Below are 22,946 nucleotides of genomic sequence, written 5' to 3'. Positions count from 1 at the left end.
TCTTGTGAATTTAGCTCTGTGTTTGTAAGTGTAATTGTTACAGCTTTTGTTCTCTGTTCTTTTAAGTGTATGAGACTTCTTAAAACGTGCCACCTTCCTCAAGTTTGCTTCTGCAGTTTGCATGTTTCCTTCTACTCACACCGAAACATCCTCTTTTGGGTGGAGGGGGAGACTTGGAAATTATTTGCATAGAGCTTATGGACTGCTATTTTATGAGTTTTCTTGTTGCTAATTTTAGGGTGAAAGCGCAGTGATACCAAACATCATCACAGACATCTCGGATTCTAATTTTGTTTCTCTGTTGAAGAAGAGTAATTAGAGCACATCTGTTCTGAAGAGTAGGGTATGATAAGGACTTGAGTCGTGCTTGAGCTAGCTCCAGTGTTGGAAGCAAGGTAGCTATGCCTTCATGCCTTTGTAGCAAGAGGTTCTCGTAGAGCATTTTAGCTTGAACAAAGCCCTATGAAGATGAAGTTGCGTTGCTTTCGGGGCCCAAACTCAAGCTGTGACAGCAGTTTGGTCAATATTAACTTGAAGGCCTATGCACCATGTTTTGTTGTGATGTGTAGATGTGTCCTAATAAAAGACTAAGGTCTTATAGAAGTCTGTTGCAGAACTAACAAGCATTTAAGAGTTTCCATCAGGTTGTACCATGTGTTGCTGTCTAATACCAGCTCAGTCTACATCCAAGTTAAGCAGGAGGATATAGAGACAGAATCTGATGGTGACTCAGAGTCAGAGGAATATAGAATAGGGACTGACACAAGCACAGAGCCTATTATGGGACTATGATTATTATTAGAATTAGTGCTGGTGGATACGAACTTTCTTTCTCTCTGGACAATCTCTCCATTGACTTTTTATGTTATTGCAGCAGGATTGGTGAATCTGCATGCCGCAGAAATTTGCTGACAACGTTTAATTCAGTTGACAGTATAGGACCTGCTATGTGTTTTCCAGGCTGTTTTTCAGGCTATTTTAAGTACCACATGTGAAGCTTCCATCATTTCTTTTAAGTAGCTTTTTCAGTTCAAAATACCCTACTTTTGACAAATTTAACAAGTCTGACTTGAAGCTGGTTTCTGTTTGTGTCTTATATTTCTTCCTTCCTACTTCTCTCAAAGTCAACTCGTTGCCCCTATAAAGACAATGGCAAAACTCCCATTGAGTTAAATGCAGCAATTTCAGCACTAATATTTATACCATTTAAAAATGCGTAGGCAGTACTCATTTCCCCCCAATTTATTCATAATTGTGTTAAAACTATGGTGTCTATGTCTGAGTTTTTATCAAAGTTCTGATGATTTTTCACTTGTCTGTGTTCACTTACAATTTTTATTATTCTTCCATGAATTCCCTGTCATTAATTTAAATCTTTCTGATAATGAAAAGCCTCGGTTGGAGTCTCAGTGTATGCAAGTGTGTATCACTTCAGCTTTTTATTTTTACTGCCAGGCTCAATTGCGAACTCATAGAGCTGCTATTCACTCTTACCTTGCTAAATGGTTTTTATTTAATTTTTTTTCTACTGCAAAAGCATTTTCAGTTAATTTTCTGTGCTTTTGACTTTTTGCAAATTTTCTAAGCTGAAGGTTTTTTTTATATCCTGCTTTGTCAGTTTGCCTTCTCTCTCGCTTGTTTTTAAAATGTTTTTATCATTCTTCCTTAAAACTGCAACGTCTTCTAAGGGATTTTTTTTCTTAGTGTTCATTTTCGTGTTGGTTAATTTTTATTCCAGGACACATAATAAAAGAGCTAAAAATCCAGCCTGTTGCTGGTCTTTGTGGAATAGTCTAGACATAAGTTCATTACATTTGCTTTTAATTACTGTCTCTTTGCATTCTGTTTGCTAGCACCGTGTATTTTCAGACTCTACGTGTATGTACCTGTGGACTTCAGAAGGATGCGCAGCCTATGGATCTGGCATTGGGTGGGTATGGAGGAAACGCCAATAGGATGGGATTTCTGTAGCACAGTTGAGATTGAAGGTGTTTAGCAGCTCTTCCATGGCATGCGTTTCCATTCCAGGGTATAGAAGGATTGTTGCATTTTAGCTATAAAGTTAGCAAAGATGATATATTTCTGTGAGACTTTCTATTCATCACTGGAAAATTTTAATTCTTGGCATATGTGTTGATTTGATATCAAGCAAAGATGGTATCAAGGAGGTTTCCAAGTCTGCTCACTGCTTAGAGACAAATGTCTTCAGTAACAGGAACAGGCAGGTGCCCATTTATCAAATTGCTTTCTGTTCTCTACTAGCGTCTTCAACAGGTAAGTAGGAGCCAGCTGCTTATGTCTTTCAGATGCTTGGTTAGCTAAATGACAGCATTATGTACTTTTGATGAGAAGAATAATTGCTGTGTATTTCTAACGTGTTGTCAGCGTGTTAGTCCGTAACACCTGACAATCTCACCTAATGTTCTGCTTACACATAATCTAAATGAGAAAGGGAACGGAGCTATTTTGATAAACATACGAGAATGCTTAACCAGAAAGTTTAGTAGGAGTCCCTGACCCCAGATACGAATGGTGCAAAGACTTTGGGTGTCTGCCTCTAAAACTGGGCGGTCACATCCCATCCCATCACCTCCATCTGCCCTGGGCAGCATGTGGCACCTGAGATACAGCTCTGAGGAGGGGACAGGGGTCAGTTCACAGTCTCAAACCATGCAGTCTTTGCTGCAGTGCGCCAGAATGGTGCTTTAATTACATGCCACCCAAGTTATATTTTCTGTATAGGGGAGATTAGGGACACAAAAACTTCTAGAACGGTACGGATAGACTGTTTTGGGTGCAGTGCTGGTGTCGTGTTTTCCTCGCTGACTCTTGCAACAGCTGCTGAAGAGAACTATGCCCAGAGTTGTGGCCTGGGTTTGTCTTGGGGAGATCTAGCTGGATCGCTTCAAAAATAGATTGAGAGGAGAATTAAGAATGAAGCGATATGGACGAACAAGGTACAGCACTTGTGTTTACAGTCTGTGATATGGCACTGCGGGCAAGACTTTGGTTGAACTTCAGGTAATAGATCGTCCTTGTTTCTGTGCATCCCTTAACACCCGATAGAATTTTTATTTCAAGTTCAACTGATGCAGCACTAAGTTTTATAGACTCTCATCCATGGCCTCTCTAGCACATATGCGTGAGGGAGGGCTTTGCCCGTGTATCTCATCCTCTGGAAACTGACTTAGGAGGGAAGGGAGCAAGAGGAAGATGCAGTTCCCTGTTTGGAGAATGGAAACTTGTGGATTTTTTGGCGGTCTGTAGACATCAGAATTCTTGTGCATCTTTTCCCTTTACCACCTCCCTCATTACTTGAGAGGGAGGGAACTGTAGCCTGCAGAACTGTACTCTGCCCTTACAGCTGTGGAATAGTAGATGTTTAAAGGAAGACTTCCCATCTACATGATCAAACACTTTACCATCTAACATGGACATTTCTTTTATTAAGCATAATTCACTTTGTTATGATACTAAATTTGATGCCTCAGTTATTTGCTTTTTCTGCTCTTGATTTCCAAATCACCACCTCTTCTAAAACACTTTCTGCTTCTAATTCATTCTCCCATATTTTCGTTCATATCCTTTCAAGATATTTACTATTTATGTCATGGTTTAAGAGCTAAAGTAATAACTTATAAAAACCCCAAACCCATGCATTAGCTGTCTCTTCTGTGAAGGATGTATTGATAATATTAGCTGAGGAATTTAGCAACAGAGGCTGAAAACTCATATTACAATTCAAAGAGGAATAACCAGAAGTGTTCCATCAATTTTGTGTACAGGGCAGTTTAGATTTTGTGTCTTCAGTGTACAGGTGTATGAAATTTAATCAACCCCAGCTTTTGTTTGGCTTGCTTTGTCAGTGCTATTAGGTTATTCTGTAAATTTTAATTGAAATTTAGATTTCTTTTAAAACAAATTTAATTTTGAAACTAATCTTTATTTTGGGCAAAGAAATGCATTGCTTCTGGGTTTTTAGTTTTTGTGCTATAGGTTGTTTTGTAAGTGTGATAAAAATTTCTTATAGGCTTATAGTAGGGGAACTCAGTTTGTCTGTGTAATGCTGGTCTGTTCTTCACAGACATTTTTAATTTTGATAAGCTACTTAAACTCCTCTGCATCTGATAATTTTTTTCCAAGAAGATATTTCCTTCTGGGGGATTTTTAAGCGTGGAGCTTTCCTTTTCTCTTTCCCTAAACTCCATACATCTTTAAATGGGGTTGTTTATGAACAAAAAAGTTTGGCAGCTTCAGTATGGGTGGAGTGCCGTTTAGATATCTGTCTTGAGAAGCAGGAGTTTACATAAATCTTACTTAGCTAAATTGTTGGGCAAGAGCCAATTATGTATAGTAGAACTGCTTTTTTTAAATCTTAAGCTGTATGCCTAAACTTGTCAGGCCTCATGGAAATTGTATAATTCTCTTTCTCTTTCTCCCATGTTCTTTATGTTTTGCATGTTATCTGTAAAAGTTCTGTAGTGCCTGTAAGCAGAAATCTTCCGACAAGTAAGATCCCTTCAACTTCTAATCAACTAGTGAATTTATACCGCAGAGTAATTTTCCCTGTAGTGCTTTGGAGGATGCCTTCTTGGGCCACATTTTGACCAAGTTCATTGAGTCTTTATATAATGTAATGCAAATAGGGGGGTTTTGATTGTGTGGGTGTGGGTGTTTTCCCCCCCCACTTCTATGTCCACTCTAAATTTCCCTCAGCTTTGTAGCGTCACAAATAGTTTTTCCTGTTTGTTCTGCACTTCTTAACTGCTTTGCTCTTCTTTACTCATCGCCCTTTTCATGTCAGCTGCCCCAGAAAAAATCTTCAAATTATTAGCAATTGTTTTGCCAATTGCTAGAAAAGCCAGTTCTTATCACCCCTGACATCTGGCTATTCATTTTGGTGCCTATAGAGGAATTTTGGCGCTTCGTACTTGTGTGTGCTGTTGTATAGCACTGTAATCGCAGCTGGTAGCTGTCTTGCAATACTTTAATACCTGTTTGCTTCTTGGATGTTGTCAGTGCTGGGCAATACAATAAGTTTCACTGCTACCAAAGTTTGCTAAAAGGGACCTAAAATTTTTATTTTCTTCACGAAGGAAGGCAAGATCATGAAAAATAATTATCCAGTGTCTGATACTTCTTAATTACTTGTAAATTCATTATTTTAGACTATACCCGAAGTATATCCTGCCAGGACAGTAGCCTACAGGTTCTGGATATAATTTTATTAGCTTCTTTGAAGCAGTCTATTACCTATTTAAAAATACTTCAAAATGTAATTATTTTAATTATTTTTAATCCTACAGAATACATTGCTAATTATTACTGATATTATAGATTTATTTTATAACATGGGGTGAATTTTGTCTGACTAGTTTCGGGGTTTTAATTAAAACTTCTAATGGATTTATTATTAATAGCTTTGGGCTCTATTAACTGGAATGCTAATCAGCTTTTCTCCCCAGTATATTCTGTGGGAGACATGTGGGCAGTCAGAGAAGTGATTCAGTCCCTCTCGACTGGCTGTTGAGGTGGGATGATTTACAGCCTTCCACAGAAGGCTGTGACTTGGGCTGGCTTCTCCAACATGAAAGTAGTATTTGATCACCAAGGTTCTTGTACAGAATTTGTCTTCTACAGTGAATAGTTCTACTAGCCAGGGTACTACGAACTGATGTGACCTTGAAAAGAGTTATGTTTATGAATATAATTTTACTTCAAAAGTGGCCAAACTCACAGACAAGTTCTGGCCAATGTAGATCCTGGAAGCACGGAAAGAGTTTGAAAAATATGGGAAATGGAGAGTGGGGAAGTGGGAGAGGGATGTGGGAGCAGAAGAACCAGAGAGAGTTGAGGATGTGGACCTGAAAATACTCAAGGAGCCTTGGGGCTTATAGAAGGAGGTGGCGGAGAGGTGTGGGGCTGGATGGAAGGGGTTCATGGGGCAGCAGAGAGCATGGGAAGCAGGACTTGGGGTGGAATGAGAGGTCTGGAGTGGAGGCATAACAAGAAGGCAGCAGTGATCAGCTGCAGTGCAGAACCAACGAATCACGCCCAAAGCCAAACCCAAGCACCGTGTGTTTTTTGGACAGGAAGAGCCGTTGATGTTTCTGCATGGCTTGGAGCGTGGGAGGGAAGAGCAGAGAGTGGAGGAGCTCTGGCTCTGGTCGGGCAGAGGGTCAGGTAGTTGGGAAGTGCCACAGAACTGCTGCTTGTACCTAACCCGGGGCTGCAGCGCACACCAGAAGGGACAGGGCATTAGGACGTTAGAGCATTGACTTCTTCGTAGGTCTGCCTCTGCATGCTGGACACCACAAAGTTTTCGTATCTTCTAGTATTATTTAATAGGCTGTTATATCTGTCATAAAATGCCCGTGCTGCAGTCTGAGTGAATAAAAAAGATTCTGTGTTTTTAAAGCTGTACATCGCTTATTTAAGGCGTTACGTTGCTGTGCTGTATTTCCATACAAGTAGACTAAGATGATGACTTAATTAAGTACTTTTCTACTAGTAAAATTGTGTCCCTTCTAATGTTTGTAGTCAAGCGGGTAAAAGGCTTGAAGTAGCGAAGAGGCAGCAGTCTGGAAGTGGGGATGAGGTACGACGGGCAGAAGGTAATGACCGTCAGGTTCACTTATAAAAGGCTGGAAGCCACTGTGCAGCCTTGTTTTAGACACTTGAAAAAAGTAGGGGGGCACAGAGTAATCTGTGTAATGCTGCTGAGAAAAACAAGAGTTACTGAAATATTATTCATGCTGAAGATGGGGATAGTTTGGCAGCCTGCAGCCATCTGGTTATAGTCAAAACGTCCACTACGGAGGCCTTCAGATTGTACACTGACCAGAGATACTACAGTTCTTTCCATTCTTTCACCTCTTATGTACATTCTCATGAAGAAAACACTTTGAAAGAAATGCAGGGAATTCTGACATTTTGCCACATTGCACAACAATGATGATTAAAAAAAAAACACCCCAAAAAAACCCCCAAACCACAAAAATGTTACCTTATTAAGATATATTTTGAGGCCTTCTGATAATTTTGTAATTTAAAGGAGCCCAAGAGATATTTAGCTGTCCAAATCATATTGAATGTTCATAGGAAAAAGAAGCATAAGTGCTCCCATTGTCTACTTTTGGAAATTCCAGAAAGCGTTGGGCTGCCTGGCCTGGACGTCTTAATGTGATGGGATGTGTTAGTCTGGCTCTTAGCTTCACTGTTTAACTGCAGTTGTAGTGTTTTCTTACAACTTCGTATCTGTGACGAAGCCCAGGGCATGGATCACCTACACATCTAAATTCAGGGGAAGGAAAAAAAAAAAAAGACGGTCCTATTGAGGTAAGTTCTTTATGAATAGAATCCTTCTTTGCTAAAAGTATATTAATGTTTGAAACGTTGTCTAATGTTGAAAGCCAATTTAACAGAAAGTTTGCTTCTGTAAACCAATTTACTGATTAAAAATTGCGTACTCTGCCTGTCACCTACATTACAGCGTATTTAACTCCCTCCTTGATTTCTTTAGACAAATGCAAAGTGACATCTTAAAGGAAGAGCAGCTATTACGAGCACTCAGGACTTAATGCATTGACCTGGGGTGCCCTCCGTGACCTTGGCGGTATAAGGCAGATTAGCAGTTCAGCGCCTCTTTCTGTTCCTGTTTATTTCATTGGAGGTATAGATGTTGTATTCACACACCTTCCAATCTGTGAAGTTAAAATTAAACAATTTGCCATCATGTCTTGCAGTGGGAAACTGACAATCGCACTTCTGTGTCTGTGTACCAGACAATATTTTGTCTTTGGTGGAAAAAATTTTAGTAAGAAAGAAAAAGGTGAGACTTCTGAAGAGACTGGGTAAATGTGGGGAACTAAGTTCATACCTTTTGAAACAACTCAATCCCAAGTATCAAAGGAATAATTAGAAAATAAAGTTGTGTTCGCGTGACTTTGAATTCTCAGTACAAATATTTTTGAAACTCTGAATTCAAATGCTGCTCTACTGTATAATGTTCTGATTGGAACAATCTCCTGTATGAGTCTCTTTCCAGTAATAAGTATAGCAAATTTCTTTTTAAGCCAGTGGGAGAAGTGAATTTATAGTTATTCCCTGCCAACTGCTTAAAAAGCTGCCAGCTAATCTGTTTCTCTGCTTTTTGTGTCAAAGTTGAAATCCATCTTGACTTGAGCTGATTCTTTGTGTAAAAAGCATGGTGATTGCTGGCATTTTCCTGTTGTAAAAAAGCCCTCTTTACTGAAAACTTCTGAAACCATTTTTTATAATCACACAATTTGTAGTTGGAGCCTAAGAGCGCCGAAAGAGGTAGCATAGGACAATTACTAAGAATTCATACTGACCGTTAGTTCAAACTGTCGGGCACAACAGTTACGCAATTTCCTTGGTTTCAAGATAAAAATTTAATTTTTGCTTGATGAAATTTTACCCAATTCCATTGGTGAATGACACCAGCCATTGTGACCTGTACCGCTGTACCTGGGATATACTTGGTGTGTATACACCATATATATTGCCTGTCTGTGAATGGGCAGACGGAGGCAGAATACGAATTCAGACAGGGGAGCTCTGTCAGTATTGCCTTTCCTCACTAGTGTGATGGTCCCAGCCCGCCAGAGGACTTCTTCCCTTCAGCAGTATTTAGGCTCTTGGACCTTTTCTTTCACTTCTTGTACAACTTTGTATTTCTGCATGTTCTGGCCCATGTTTTTGAATTTTCTTCTGTCCTCACAGTCTTATCATCACTTTTTCTCATGAGTCATGCTTTCTGATATTGATGTAGCTATCTTGTGTGTCAAATGGCTTTCCTTTCTTCTTATTGCTTTTTAAGATAGAAAAGGTGAATTTGGGAGAAATTCTGGATGCCGTTGGTGCTTGACAGATTCAGAAAATACCTGTTGTCTTCCCAGTTTGTCACAGACTTCCTTTATAATTTAAGAAAAGGCTCTCTATGTTTTGGTATATTACAGAGAGAAATATAAAGGTAATTTTCATAGCACCTGTTGTAGTATTTAGGAATAACTATTTAAAATATGTAAATATGAGGAAGGCAAGAATGGTTAGAAGCCATGGCTTCATCTTGCGTTCCAGTGAGCAGCACTGGTCAGGAGTATGACAAGAAAGAGGAAAGCATTGTAGCAAAATAAATAACAGCATAGCATAATATTCCTTCAGCTTCCATAAATCCATCTGGATTTTTCATGTATGTTCTACACATCTGAACACCATCGCAATGAAAGGGCAGCTTGTACAGTTCCAGCCCTTGCAACTGATTGCTCCCCTGAGAGCACTCTCCAGTGTTGGTCTTGGCACAGGCTTATCCTAATGGGCATAATTTTCATCGGAGTTTTCTGCAAAGCTAATTTTCAGACTCTTTATTATTCCCCTTATATCTTTCTCCTAAAAAATGTGTCTTTAAAAATTCAAGTGAAAGTATCCCAGTCAAACAAATGTTTCTCAAAGATCTGTTCAAACTTTTAACTCTGCATTTTTAACCAGAGTTTAAAGGAATACCTGGTAAAGTAAATAGCAGGATCGTAATCACGGGTTTGGTCCTTGCATTAGAAGTTCCAAATACAAAGTCCTCTACACAGCATGTCTCAGGGTCAGGTGTATTTTCTTTTTGAGACTGTTACCTGAATATGGCAACGTTCCTGCATTTGAGAGAGATGTCACTGCGCTAATCAGCTACTTACAGATGTACTGTGCTTGCCTGATCTACTGTCTGTAGGTGCCATAATTCGGGGTAATTGTTGGAAGACTGTTTTGAATCTGAGCTGCAGGGGGTGGCTCAGGAGGCAACATGGGATTTGGGTTTTCCACATATCTTAAAAACAGAAGACCAGTGTGGTTCTGAGTTATACAGAATCCATTGGGGAAAACTCACAAAGAACTATGGTCTGTTATTTCGAGTGTGTATTATCATCCCTGATTTCTACAAACCAAATACTGGTAGTCCTCTTCATGCAGTGCTGAAATAAATATACGTGTGGTTTCAGGAGTTATTCAACAGAAAATGTTAGAATTGATAATATATGAAAAACGTGATCATCTTACTTGATAAATTGTGCCTCATTCGACTAATTTAAATTAAATTATATTAGGTTAGATTATATTTAGAAATACTTTGATCATTGATTGCAGTGTCCAACAACACGGTACGTGGAAAGAACCATTAGTAAAACAATAACTGTTTAGTTGTTCAATATTTAGGAAATCCATTCCTACCCATGAATACATTCTGATCTAAACCCTCTTCTTTCAAACCTGTAGTTTTTGATATCCTGGTTAGAAGGTCTTCCTTTTAGCCTTGGCTAAGGCATATTGTGCAACTTTCTCCTTCCTCTAAAAGGAATTTAACCTTTCACAACCCTTTCTGGGCAGAGAGTTTCCACATCCCATCACGTACCTATCATTAGTACTGCACTTTTATTCCTCAGCTGACAATTTTTCATAGCAGTCAAATCCTGAGCACTAGCAGACGGTTTCAAGGCAGCATTCCTTTTGTTAAAAGCCTCAATCATATCTGGTGTTATTAAGGATAATAATTACCTCTGGAGTGTTAGAATAGTGCTGCTGCTTCAGAAATTTAAGGTGTGTTTTGCTACTTCATGCCTGATTTTATTTTCAGCTGTTTAGATTCAAGATGTAAGTGTGAAAGTGGGATTAAAGCTGTAGTGACCCAATTATAGTTATTGCAGCTGTTAAACACCATTAATTTAAAGACAGGCATTTAGTATTTGGGAAAACGAGTGAAATCTTTTTGTTGACAATTCATCATTGCAATCTTCAATGGTCTTTATAATAAACCAACACTTAACAATTTTTTACAAATGTATGAGATTGTGTTTTTTCTGATCAGACATCCACTGCAGTTCTGTCCATTGGGGCTGCAATATTTCTCATTAATTGTTATAGAATATGCAGAATCATATTCATGTTTATCTTGACCGTATGACCATATGTACATGCACCAGGCATCTCCTTCAACGTTTTAATTTAACTGCCCTCTGGCTGCAAAGGTAACCTCTTGAATATCAGTGGGTATTGTGCAATCATACTGTGTGTGGATAGAAACCGAAGAACTAAATGCTTCTCTTCATCTCAATGGAGTGTTAGCTTTGCAGACAGATTATGGCGATTTAAATGTCAACAGAGTTATTTTACTTCTGATCATTTTAGTAAAAGCATCCAGTTAATGTGCTTATCCAGCATGGTTGGATATTCCATTCATCTGAAGGCACATTCCAGAGGAATAAGGCTGCAAGTTTTAAATTGGGGATGGTTTCATCATCTAAGCAGCAGGTTGGATTTCCTAGACTAACATCTAGACTCTCTGGAACCACAGGTTCAAATCCTGGCAGGCAGCCCTGCCAAGTGTCATGCTTGACACTTATTTGGTCCCCAGTGTGTTGCTCCATGACAGCTCTGCTGCAATCTCGCACACAGAGCGGTGAATCAGCGGCACGTTTCATCCCCTGCCAGTGGGGAGACACTGACAGCTCCTTCGTAAGGCCCTGGAATTGCCCCTTGAACAGGGGAACGGAGGAGAAGAGAGACACTAGGCATATTAGGGTGTGGGAAACGGACATTCACGAAATGCTGAACTTCCCTCCCTTCCCACAAAATATGAAAAGTGTTGAGAGAAAACAGAGTTTTTGCTCCAAAACTGAATATCTTTAGGTTTGGAAGAAGAATGTGGAAGTTCAGGTGGTACCTGAACTCAGTCTAGTCATCCAGATGGCTGTTGACCGGCGCTTTATTGTTTGGCGATCTCTTCCTAAAGTACAGAGGTCATATATGGAGGTCAAACAAACAAAAAAACCCCCACTGTCCCAATTGAAAAACTGTTTGGAAATTGTAACAAAATGCGAGTAAAGTTTGAACTGTGCTAACACCTTTGCGGATTACCCTTTTTTGAGTAGACATTTTGAGAAATTAAGTATCATCTTTGATGAATGGAGCAAGATTCCTAGACTGCCCAAGTGACATTTCATAACCAACTCATGTATTGATTTTAATCTCCTTTGCCTCATAGTTTTGAAAGAAAATGTGAAGAACTGTGGAGAAGCTGTGGGACAGCATCGTCCGGCATTCTGAACTGAAAATGGGCAGTGTTTACTGGATCGCGAGGTGTAAATGCCTGTCTGCTTCTGTATCATCGCTCTTGAATTGAATGGTTCCATTCGTTCGTAAGTTGATTGACATCCAGTAAGAATTTGACTACACTTATCAGTTCTGTGCTTGAGTGCTGAACAGACAGATTTCACATAAATATTTTAATGTATCAGGTGTGTTAGTTTCAACGAGTATTTTGACAGACTAAAACAAGAAAATATTTTAACCCTGCCCCATCCTTGGTACTATTACTGCTAAATTACTGTTCAAGTAGGAACTGCAACGTAAAAGCACTTCAAATCATCGAGTATCATTCATTTAAAAATAAAGAAGAGTGAAATACAGCCCATCTTCAAGTTTTGGGACAATTATTATTAAACATACTGGATAACGGTGAGCAGAAAAAAGCCCCAAACATGGAAGATTGCTTAATATTTCCACAGAAGAAATACAGTATGTACTTATTTATTTAGCTTTTGTTATTTTATTTATAATACAGCAGGTCCCTGCCAGGGGATGTAATCATCCTGACTAGCACAGTACTTTATGTAAATACTGGAGATAACTGAAGGGCTTAATGAACGTTGATGAGTCTGAAACTGTGGACTGCATAACAAGACTGGGTGGCTTCATGCCATTTCTTCTCGGGGTCTGAAATAAACAATGAGTAAAGGATTTAAAAAAAAAAAAAAAAAAAGTGTGTATGTGTGACAGCAGCAGCTTTTCAGAGGAGCATCGTTTTGAGAACTGTTGCTATTGTCCAGATGGTATTAATTTAGCCTTAAAGTGCTCTGCATGGAGGTGTGGCTGTTCTCCAAAGGGTTTGGGGAAAGCCATAGAATCATGGAATGGTTCGGGTCGGAAGGGTCCTTAAAGCCCACCCAGTGCCACCCCCTGCCCTGGGCAGGGACACCTCCCACCAGCCCAGGTTGCTCCAAGCCCTGTCCAACCTGGCCTTGAACCCCTCCAGGGATGGGGCAGCCACAGCTTCTCTGGGCAACCTGGGCCAGGGGCTCACCGCCCTCACAGCAAACAATTTCTGCCTCACATCTCATCTCAATCTCCCCTCTTGCAGTGTAAAACCCTTCCCCCTCGTCCCGTGGCTCCCCTCCCTGCTCCAGAGTCCCTCCCCAGCTTTCCTGGAGCCCCTTTAGGGCCTGGAAGTGGCTCTGAGGTCTCCCCGGAGCCTTCTCTTCTCCAGGCTGAACCCCCCCAGCTCTCTCAGCCTGTCCTCCCAGCAGAGGGGCTCCAGCCCTCGGAGCAGCTTCGTGGCCTCCTCTGGCCCTGCTCCAACAGCTCCATGTCCTTCTTGTGCTGAGGACTCCAAGTCCTACACATTTGCTCAGTTGAGCAATTCTTTTTCATTAGACTTCTGTTAGAATATGGAAGGAAAATGGCAGAAATCAGTTATGCTGTGGTTTGATTTGTAGGGGATGGTTGTCAAAAGGGCTGGTGTGATGTGAGGTCGTGACTCCCTCCCACAGCAGTCTGAGCACAGAGCTGCCCCAACATGGAAGTGAATGTGTCAGTTCTCAGCGGAGCCCCCGTGAAAAATGAGATCTTACAGCGCTGCAGCCTCAGCCTCCAGCATGCATCCGATCTCGCTGCCGCTGGGAAGGTGAGTCCCATAGAGGGGCTGGTGTGGGAGAGAAATTAGGAGGGTATCCAGAGTTGTGAGGAATGTGTGCAAGGAGATAAAACAATCGAAAGTACACGTTCCTAGTTAAATAGACAATAGAATATAAACGAGTCTGAAATAAGAGAATAATCTCATTATTGTACGAGGTGTTTTAACAGCAAAGTGTCAGTGATTGCCAGACTTTGTGCTATACAATAATGTTAGAAATTTAGCTGTGATACCAGTTGTGCATATCACAGTGATCCTGATACACGATCACGCATAAGTTCTTGTGTGTCTTCTTACATTCTGAAAAGTTTATTTTATTACTATAGATACATGTTTTTAGAGGGTTTCATGCTTGGGGAAAAAAGTCATTTTTTAGAAAAAGCAATTTTACCTTTCTATTAATACAGTAATAATTCAGGCTTTTAGATTTTTGCTCCTGCACTTCACTAAAATGAAAATTAAACAAACCTCATGCTAACTAGAATCAGTTGCCACAAAAGTAAAAACCTAAGGAGAAGAAAGAGCTATTAACAGATTTAAGCACACGAGGAACAAGACATTTTAGAGGAGATTAAAGTATGTGACAAGCATTAGTATTTCAAGGTGCTGCGATCTGCTCCTGGATTGATGTGCCTCAGAATGAGATGAAGCACATTAAAAGCTGAAATCATTCAAGCTGGTTTGAGACTGAATATGAGCAATTACCAAATAGTTAGGTATTAAATAAAATGGATGATTTTGTGAACTTGCAGTACAGAAGACTTCTTTGTGTGATCAAGCACTTGGTCTTTGAACCTTTCCCTTGAAATATGAACTTTGTGAGACAACACTTATTGTGGAAACTGGGAAGTTTGAAAGGAACAGTTCCAATTTTAATGTTGCTGTCTAGCGCTTTGTGTGGTGAGAAAGCATTACTCACTAAGAAAAAAATAAACCATTAAAGTGTTTAACTTCAGCATTTCCGTAAGCATTAGCCATTTAAAAGTCAGAGCCATTAGCATTTGCAGGTCAGGAGTGCTAAAGATTGCCAGGTACCTCTGTCAGGCTCGTGGAGTAGTGAAGACTCACATGCAGACTCCATTAGGAGGCTTTTTCTGCATTAAAGAGCCTTATTCCTTCTGAGCATTAAAGCAGAATCCTCTTAGGTCCCGTTCAAACAGTTTGTCTGGACTGTAAATCGGGCATAGCAGTTTTACAAAGGGTTTTAGCCTAAAGCATGTATAACTGTGATTAAACAGCAAACGCAGCTTTCCACCAGTACGGCTGTGGCCTTAATTGGGATCCAGTACTGGTTCAGCCACTAAAATGGGGATGGTAAGTGTCCAATTAAGAAGAAAAAATGATAATTGATAAAGTGTTTGTGAATAATTGTAAATGAAGTACTGAGTGATGATGAAGAGAACAATTTTTCTTGTTTCTATGGTTTCTTTTCCAATAATCAGCAAAAAAAGCAGATCCTTACAAGTATGATTCTTTCTTGCGCATGGATTGATTTGCTTTCACTGAACTCAGACAAAGTTTTGACATTGACCTAAGTAGAAGCAAGCTCAAAGACCGTAAAATCCTATAAACTCATTAAAAAGATACAAACGTGCATGTGTATTGAAATGTTAAAAAGAAGAATTTGTCTAATTAAAACTGCTTGAAACTTCCTTATGAAATTAGAGTGAATGTAACTCACCAAATTGGATGAATAAAAAACACTTCTACAACCTTTAAAGCATTAAAAATTGAATTCATTGTTACTGGGTTTGGTGTCAAAATGAAAAGTGTTTTCTGTAGTGCCAGGCTGTTTCACAAGCAAGTAAGTGGTGTAGTGAGCTGGAGGATGGACGACGCTTGTTTCCCGTGTCTTGTAACTATCTGTGTACCTTCCACTTTGGGCAGCGTGGCAAAATTCCCTGTCTTGCCCGTAGTCTCTGTGTGCTGGTCGGCTGCTCGGTGCCTTTGCATCGCTGCTTCTGAATGTGAAGGACGGCTGGGGGCCTGAACGTCTTTGCTGCCTGCCCTTTGGTCACTAGGTCCCAGCTTCCAATTTGTAAGCAAATTATCACAAACCTCATCATGAAGGCCCTTTTCCTTCATTCAAATTTGGCAGAAATTTGGTCAGTAGCTGTGTATATATGTTCTTTGTTTCATCTGAACCGGTAACTTGCACATCAAAGTCCACAGCTAATCATAAATTCCTTATAACCTAATGAGCTTAAAAAAAAAAAGGAAAAATATCCTTGCTGGTGTTTTGCTATTTCAGACTCAGTAAAAGATTATTTCTACTCATTATTGTTAGCCAATTCTAGTGTTTATTGGCATACCAAATATCTACATGGCTGAAAGGTGTTTACTAAATAAAATACCAGTTTTGTTCTGAACTTCAGAAATGTTTTAATTTCATTACATACCAGTTTGATTGAATTTCAGCACCGAAACTTTATCACATCTCTAAGTTGACACCACTGTTTGACATGAGCTTTCTGTGTGAAAATCTTTCTTGGTCTTCCACATGTATTTTTGTAGATCTTTGAATTTACCAACTTCTGTTACTGCTTCATTCTAAAATCTGCTAACAAGTTACGTGATTTCTTGTAATGTACCGATTCAGTTGACATTATACAGGTCACATACTTCTATTAGATAACCTGGAAAACAAAGTCCCCTTGTGATTGGAGATCTTCAGCCTTTGTGTTCTTGATCTGGAAATTGAGTCCTGTGATAGTGTCACATATTGACCCGGTGTTTTGCGAGCTAGGCTAGACGCAATGTCTGTTACTATATATGACAAGCAAAATGATGGAGAGAGCTAGAATAGCATTTAATTGCTATAATGACTGATTCTGATTTTACAAATAGCTCTTTCCTCTTTGGATGAGCCAAACAGAACTAACCTGTGTATCTCATTGAACGTTTATGGTTTTTGTTTCCAGGGACATTTGGTTAGGTTAGCTTAGTAGGGTTGAATGTATTTTTTTTTTATTGTTACTTCAGCCTGGTGGATTCCCTGGGGAGCCAAAATGAAAACAGCGCAAGCTCTCAGTGACATTTTAGAGTTCACTGTTAATGAGAATCATACCCTAAAACTACGTTCATTTTGTGGGTAAAGTTAAAAATGTCAGAGTGGGTCTCAGGACATTCATGTGGCTTTAATCTCAACATATTTATCATAGTTGAGAAATCACGGCATATTTTAGAAGCAACAAGAAATTCAGGGTTGCTCAGAGCCCAAACAGATCATTGGTTTTGCTAGAAATTATTTCTTGAGCAACCAGAGTTGAACATATGAAGCATTTTGCTGCAAGGGCTTTCTGATGTTTTGGAATACAACCAATACATCGATTACAACCCATCAAATTGGCACATGCAATACATACAAGAATAATAATTAAAAAAAACACAAAACATCTGAAACACAGTCATTTCAAGCTGCTTTCAGGAAAAGTTGCTCAGGAGTATCCCATCAGCACATGGAATACTTTCTCTTTTTGGCTAAACCCAGTTTACTACTGAATTTCCTGTTCTTTTGGTAGTAGATTAAAAGTTATGAATAGTCTCCCCTAATACAAACATTTACTGATTGAAAAGTCTCAGTTGTGATTTTGACGTTGCATTTTTACAAGCTGTTTCAAAAACGCATAACCGAGTTGTTTGTGAGATTTTGGTTGCAATTGGAAATTAAGAATTTGTATTTTTTAAATAATGCTTTATGTAATAATCTTTTCAGAATACCGTATTGATGCTAGATATCGGATCATGTTAAATCAGATCCAGATTCCAATGTTGAATACTTTATTGGACAGGTGGCCCAGGTGAAGATTTTAATTGTATTTTTTTTCTAGGAGACATAGTGGATTTGTTCAGGCTACAACTTCTTGCTGGTACCTGTGTATTCCCATGTCTGCAGCACAGAACATTTAATGTTTTTCCAGCAGAGTTTCACTGCCAGGGGAAGGGCATCATTTAAGACTATAATCCATCAGAAAGTTTTCAAAACATCCGAGATTGATTTTTAGTGAAGTACTTTATGATAATTCCTTTTTTATGTTTCTATGAGTTATAAAATTGATAAATTTTAAACTTTTGTGTTGAGAAATTCACTCTTGCTATTCCCTCTTAGAAGTTCCTGTGCAAAATTTCCAGTTGTTGCTTCTCTGGGGCTGTGTCTTGGATAAGTCTTACTCAGGTAGGCATGGGCCAAGGAGACCGACTGCTGAAAGTAGGTGCCAGTATTGTTGAGTTTTGCTGTTTGCAGAAAATGTCTGCAACATGTAACTGGTTTTCTTTTAATGATCTTCTGGGTCAGGCTAATGTTGGTGAAATAGAAGCTGCAATCCAGCCCTCAGTTTTGCTGGTTGTCTTTTTACTACCTTTAGTTGCAGTGGTTAGTTTTTAGATAGTTCTGAATGATATAGAACTTCCTAGAATAGGTCTGTACCATTATACTAAAAGCTCCTTTTGAACAGCCTTGTTTCATATTATATTGAAATATAGAAAATCAGAAATTATTTTTAAGTTCAGTAAACATACTATTGCTGTACATTGCTGAGAAGTGGCATTGCTGTAGGATTCACGAACAGCTTTTGAGAGATTGTTGTGGTATCTTTAGTCTTGTATTTTAAGTAAAGAGATAAAACGTGACCCGTATGCAAAGAAAGTATGATTATTGTCCTTCTTGCAAGTGTCAGCATTACTTCTGGCAATGTTGTTAGTTTCACATCTGACCTTTCCAAACAGTGGAAGGGTGTTCTTGTTTGTTTTCTTGGGAGCTGGCTTCTTTAAACGCAAATATTGTATCATCTCGATTATTCTGTACGGGCAGGTTGTGTTCTTTTGAGTATGTTATAGGAACATTATATTAATATGATATTCATATATTAGTGCTTAATAGTTCACAAACCAGCCACTTCGTAGGTGGTAATGAAGTTTGCACAGTACAGTCCATTCCAAAAAAATAGTAGACCTCTACACAAGGTTCCATCACAGCAGAAGTTAGACGGGACAGAATGGAAACATACTGTGTTAGAACAGCTTTTTTAAGTAAAAAGAAAAGTCCTGTGCATTTATTCTGACATATTTCTTTATTTATGGATTCACTTCAGAACTTGAAAAAAAAGGGGTGGTGTTTGTGATCCGAATCATCTTTTCTTTGGCAATTTCCATTGAGCTCTTGAAAAAAGGAAACAAAACCCCATGTTGGAATTCTGTCTTTATGCTTTGATCTAACGTGAAGTCAGTAGAAAAGCTCATACACATATTACGGAAGTAGGCTGAATCTGTGTGAGAAATCAGAGAGGAAAAACTCCTTTATTTTATAACGTCTTATATTAACTCTAGGGGTGTTCCAAGATATATGGCCTTCAAAGAATAAATAAATAAATAAATAAAATTCCCACTGCCCCTCGGTTGGGTCATATCATTTCAGTAGGTGTTAATAACCTAACTGTGAACTGCAAAGTTCTTGATTTGAGAGAGGATACCTTTAGAGTTACTGATACAGTAATCTGCATTTTAAAAGTTTATATAGAAATAACCAACATAAAATAAATGCTTATGTTTAAAATAATTGTCTGAAAAGTAAAATTTAAGACTGTTGTCTATCATGAGGGACTGTAACCTGTAACTTCATTTTTTTTCCCAAAAGGTATGGCAATATCTTACACCAAGAATGTAATGCTACTTCATTAATACCTTTTAGAATTTTTGCTCTAGTACGTTCTCACCTGGAGAGTGTCTGTGGTGAAACCAGAAGCCTTCAAATGTAACCATTGCAATTGTGGTGAGGATGATACATCTCTGACTTCCTGTGAGCATGTTTCTGTACTGGTTTCGTACATTATGGAATGGTTTGGGTTGGAAGGGACCTTAAAGACCATGCAGTCCATACCCCTGCCCTGGGCAGGGACACCTCCCACCAGCCCAGGTTGCTCCAAGCCCCGTCCAACCTGGCCTTGAACCCCTCCAGGGATGGGGCAGCCACAGCTTCTCTGGGCAACCTGGGCCAGGGGCTCACCGCCCTCACAGCAAACAATTTCTGCCTCACATCTCATCTCAATCTCCCCTCTTGCAGTTTAAAGAAGATCATTAAATCATTAAACATTGATTCTATACAATAGATTATCTATAATTAATAGTATCGATACACTATTGATTAATAACTTTGATTAGTTTTTCTGAAATCATCTCTAATGCTAGTGTTCGGGTGAAAGTTAATTAGTGGGACCCGGCTTTTACTTATGTTAAACCCCCGCGCCCCCCTAACCCTAATTTATATACTAGATAGATAGTTTACAACAGAGTCACTGCTAGGCAGTCTAGGCAGGGCTAATTAGAGTTGTGAGCGAAGGAGTTCATCAGGTATTGCTGGTTAGAGCAGCGTGTTTTGGAGGGTTCCCTAGGGAGGAGTGGGGGAAAGCAGAAAGGAGCCGCGGCCCCGGATGCTTCGGTAGCGTAAGCGGCCTGGGAAGGGAACGGCGAGTAGAGAAACCAGCCCTGGGGTTTAATTCCTCCTGTGCTGAGGGGAAAAAGGTGTTCCTGGGTTCTTGTAAACAAAGCAGGCTGCATCCAAGAAGTAGCTGCTTCCATCAGCAGGTTGCTCTCTAGATCAGGAAAAAAACTAAAGGCTCATAAATCTTAGCGTAGCCATTACAGCTAAAAGGGGAAGAGTGGCTTCCATATGTACTCATCTGATTTTGGATATTTATCCTTTACTAATGTTCTGATGTTTGCTCTGGCACTGTATCCATCCAGAAAAAGTTGCAAGGAGGGTCTTTTCCCCACTGTGGCTTATTGCTCAAAAGCAGTGAGAAAGCTGGGAGTGACGCCTGCTTCTCCTGGTACTCGTGATCTGATTGTTCTGGGGCAATGTTTGTTATGGGTGTTTGCAGAAGCAATAATTGCTGTGCTCTTCAGGCGTTCCGGAGGAGTTCCTTGCATGAATGTGGTTGGGACTGGATGGGCTTTAAGGTTCCTTCCAACCCAAACCATTCTATCATTCTATGACATGGTGCCTTGGACAGAAAATGAACACCACAGGGCTCGTGCCTGCTCAGCAGCTCTTCACAGGGGTGGCTCCAGGCTGGAGCCCACACGTGAGGACATGGGAGATCATCTTCCTGCTGTATGACTATACATCCTCAGCACCTTAGGGAGGAGAAGGGTTCGTAACGAATGTCTGCAGAGACTTGTCTTCCCATCTCACCTCTGTCTGAAGGGAGTTCAGACCAGATGATAGAAAAGCTCTATGAATAGAAAGAATTCATATGGAGTATGAAAGCAGAACGTACAAAGCAAAGGAATACAGAAAAGCTGTATTATATGAAAGGCTCCCGAGTATAAATTTAAAAACTATACAAAATCTTTATTTATAGGTTTTGATTTTAGTCATCAAACTCTTTAACTCCACAGACAAGAAGACAGATGAGATTGCTCTGGGAAAATGCTTCTAACATCCAGCCCTTTATATATAGCAGATGGCTCTAGAAACGTACACATAACTTTATTTAGAAATTATTTTTGTTTTGTTACCAATTACTAAATATATCATTAAGTCATTTCGTTCAAGCCAAGTTTGCAATTGTTGACCTGAGCGTGGAAGAGTGAAGCCTGCATGGGAACACCTATTTTATTGCAGTTCCATCTTTATTTTTTGCTTTCAGATGAGTTACTGTGTTTCTGGTTACCGTCCTTATTGTGATGGTGAATGATAATGTCTGATCCTGCTTGCAATGAATATAGCCCCGTGTGTCTGTCTGTCTGTTCTGAGGCTTTGGACATCCACGCTGCTGTCATTTATAGGCAAGCCTAGTTTTTTGTTTTGAGACAAATTCTTGAATATAGATCAGTATGTTTCGAAGAAGATGTAAACATGCACAGCATCTTTTCAACTAACTGGGGCAGAAATAATGATTCATAAACTTAAGTAAATATGTGCTTAAATAATTGTAAGCATCTTTCAAGTCAGTAGGACTATTTGTGTAGTTAGAATTCACCATACTGTTTAAATTAGTCATATATGCCTGAATGAAGCCCTCAATATAAAACACAAGGTGGAAAAAAGTCCGTATTTCATCTTCATCCCTCCAAGTCCCTCTATGCCACTGAAGTGAAAGAAAATCCTAGAGATAAATATTCAAGGAGCAGGCTGACAACTGTAATGAAGTTATGGGTTACGGCTGGAGAATAATGACATTTCTTGAAATGGCTGTATAAAAAAAGCGGCAAAATGTGTTTAGTTGTTGACAGAAAGCACATAAAAGAGAAGAGCTTGAAACCAGTAATTTTTTAATATGTACAGCGTGAGTATTTTATAACAAAATTGCATTATACTAAGTATTTAAATTAAATACAAAAAACATGAATGGAAAAAATTGGTCGGATGCTTAAATATTTTATATCTTTTAAAATTATGATTCTTTTCTGTCATACGTGATCTTTGAGGAGACTGAGGGGTCCCCACAGAACAAAAGGAAACAAAGGCAATGTATTATTTATAAAGGTCGTTCATTATAATGATTACGGAAAGCAAACATTAACGCAGTCAGAGGTCCCGAATGCACTGGCTTAGGGAAAGGGTAGGGGACGTGGCAGAATGGCAGTTCTCAATTTTAAAGAAAAGCTCTTGAAAACTTTCAACCTCCCCCAGCTGGAGCAAAAAGTAGAGGAGGAGAAAATAAAACAGTTGCTGCTATCTAAAAATGTTGCACTTCTTTTCAGCCCTGCTTCCATTTTATATTTGCATTTGAGAACTTTCTGCCTTTTGAAAGAACATTTTTATTTGAGGAAATTGTGACATATATCAGTGGTATGACGCATCACTAACGGGTAGAAGCTTAGTATGACTAATTTAAAGGTTTGAGCTGTTTCATTTCCATATAATCAGTGAAGCAGATATTTAAACACAGCAGCTAAAATGTGTACTAAAAAGTTGAAAGACTGCCTTTTTTTGAAAGCAGTTTGAAAACTGCTTTTGAAAGCAGTTTTTGTATTTTCAGGAGATTAGCTTCTAGTTTGTCCCTTCAGGAAAGGTGTCATTTTCTTGTGTGCTTGTTTTTGTTTTTCATTCTTGCCGAACACTGTATCTCTAGTTCAATATTTTTATTAAAAACTAGGTTCGAAAGTAAATTTTACTTTGGCAGTCTACCTTACCTCCGAAGAATAAAACACTGCTGTTTGCTGTGCAAACAAAACCCTGGAGAAGCCT

The sequence above is a fragment of the Larus michahellis genome, chromosome 7 (assembly GCF_964199755.1).
Source record: "Larus michahellis chromosome 7, bLarMic1.1, whole genome shotgun sequence".
NCBI lineage: Eukaryota > Metazoa > Chordata > Aves > Charadriiformes > Laridae > Larus > Larus michahellis.
This window is presented reverse-complemented; position numbering follows the sequence as displayed.